The sequence below is a fragment of the Tripterygium wilfordii genome, chromosome 4 (genome assembly GCF_013401445.1).
Source record: "Tripterygium wilfordii isolate XIE 37 chromosome 4, ASM1340144v1, whole genome shotgun sequence".
Classification (NCBI taxonomy): domain Eukaryota; kingdom Viridiplantae; phylum Streptophyta; class Magnoliopsida; order Celastrales; family Celastraceae; genus Tripterygium; species Tripterygium wilfordii.
Genome location: NC_052235.1, coordinates 11,693,590 through 11,696,089, shown reverse-complemented (window position 1 = coordinate 11,696,089; position 2,500 = coordinate 11,693,590). Strand labels below are relative to the sequence as shown.

Here is a 2,500-nt window from a genome sequence, read left to right as displayed (position 1 = left end):
AGCCATGCACCACCACCTATAGAATCAAGAAAGAGCTCTCAAAAATAGGAGAGAGAAAGTGGAGAGAGATGCTCTCGTTTTCCCGAAACTACTTTCCATCCTGATTTTTCTACTGATTTGCTTGTTTCTCCTGATTTCTGGTTCCTTGCTTCTCGATGGCCAAGAATAAGAAAAAGGCGAGGACTCCTAGCTCACGGGGAAAGAAAACTTTGAAGCAATTAAAGGAGGATGCCCAAATCAAACTACATAAGAATACGGTGATAGCTCTGCCAGTCTAGCGTGAAGTTGTCACAGAGGTCGTTCAAGCAGAGATCGGGATTACCGAGCCAGTTACAATTTTCAAAACCCTAGTTGGTGGTGCAAGTCTGAGAAAGCACCTGATTAATGCCAATAAAGTGAATTCTGCTAATGAGGGTTCGTTTTCTGATTTAGAGAGGGTATTAGTGGAAGATTGTTTTGAGGATGACGATGTTAAAGAGGAGCAGCTGGATTATTCTATATCTGAGGGTGATTCAGGTGGAAGGTCAAAGTTTTTCAACTATGAGATGCCTCGACCAAGTTCGTTGGAGATTGGTAAGCCTAGTCATGGGGTTTTCTCAACTGGTGAAGCTAATGAGGAACTGGCTAAGACCAATTTTACTACTGTTAATTGAGAGAGCTCTGAGATTGTCCCTCAAAAACAAGTCACGGATTCAGATTTAGGTGAAACTGCTCCTGGTCTATCAGGTACTCCTACTGTTCCTGCTTGGCCTAAATGGCGTGATTTGTTTAGCAATAACAGAAATTTAGATAATTGTTCTAAACTAGAACATTTCTCAGAAATCAGTGCTAAGGGCAGGTCTTTCGACCCACTAGACTACCCCCTATATATATGTCTTAAGTTCGTTTTCCAAACTGGCAGTAGGAGACATCAATTTCTTAAAAAATGTAGTCCCCCCCATTTCTCATCCCGTCAGAGAGCACGCGGCCCCCTAGCGCACGTGCGGGGGTCTGAAGGTTAACCTCAGTACCCCCTATATATATGTCTTAAGTCCGCTTTCCAAACTGACAGTAGGAGACATCAATTTCTCAAAAAGCGTAGTGCCGCCCATTTCTCATCCCGTCAGAGTGCACGTGGCCCCCTAGAGCGGGCGAGGGTCCGAAAGTTAACCTCAGTACCCCGTATATATATGTCTTAAGTCCATTTCTCAAACTGACCATTGGAGACATCAATTTCTCAAAAAGCGTAGTCACGCCCATTTCTCATCCCGTCAGTGCGGGCGACCACCTAGCACGCACGGGGGTCCGAAGGTTAACCTCAGTACCCGTTATATATAGACATGGATTTCTAAAAAAGCATAGTCACCCCCATTTGTCATCCCGTTAGCGCAAAACTCTCGTCCAACGTAAGGCTTGCACCACCTGTGTTGGGAGTTCTCACGTTCCAACGACTTTGGCATGCCTTAGTGTCATTGTGGGATATGGAATGCTTTGTAGGCACAAATTTTTTCAAACTTCAAAATTTTCAAAGTTCTTACGTTCCAAACGGCGTTGGCATGCCTTGGGCCATTTTGGACATTCCAACGACTATGGCATGCCTTGGCACCATTTTTTCCAACATTAAATGTTCTCACGTTCTAACCACTTTGGCATCCCTCGGTGCCATATTGGACGTTCCAACGACCTTGGCATGCCTTCGCATAATTTTTTTCAAAACCTTCAAAATTTTCATAGTTCCAATGGCCTTAGCATGCCTTGGTGCCATTTTTTCCAAACTTCAAAGTTCTCACGTTCGAACGGCCATGACATGCCTTGGAGCCGTTTTCCACGTTTCATGGGCTATGGCATGCCTTGTTGCCATTTTTTTCCAAACTTCAAAGTTCTCACGTTCCAAAGGCAACGTTCTCTTGTGTCGCGTGTCATTGCATGCTATACGTCTCGTGCATTCTAGAATGCCTGCAACAATGCCTTGAAGCCGATTTCACCATTTTAGAGGCTAGGCCACGCCTTTTGCCACTTTAGTGGTTTCGATGAATTTGTGGCAAGAAATTTCAAATGTTAAGGTGAGATTGATATAAGTTGATGCTATTTTTACGGAATTGGCGACACGTTATGCCTTGGTGTATTCTTATGGACCTCATGGCATGCCATGCCCCAACATTGTGTTCTTAGGGACTTGGTGGCGCCCCATTCCTTAGTGTATTTTTAGGGACTTGGTCGCACCCTATGCCTTGTTGTATTTTTTGGGACTTGGTGTCATGTCATGCCTTCGTGACTTGTTGAGATTTTTGTGACTTGACTTTGGTTGCACATGCAAGTCATGCCTTGGTGATGCATGCCTTGATAATCCCTAACCTCAGTCCAATTTATTTGAAAAGCGAGATAAGTATATGGCAAAGGGAGGGACTCGTTTGATTTGGAATAAGTGGGGAGGGATGAATCGTAGCGACATAGGGCTGAATCTCAGTGGATCGTGGCAGCTAGGCCACTCTGCCACTTACAATACTCCGTCGTGTGTTTT

At 44.5% G+C, this 2,500-nt stretch overlaps 1 pseudogene; it reads right to left on the bottom strand.

Annotated features, from left to right (window-relative positions):
• Window positions 1-2,414: 2,414 nt before the first annotated feature.
• The window catches only part of LOC119998012, a 3,100-nt pseudogene continuing 3,014 nt past the window's right edge, over window positions 2,415-2,500 (bottom strand).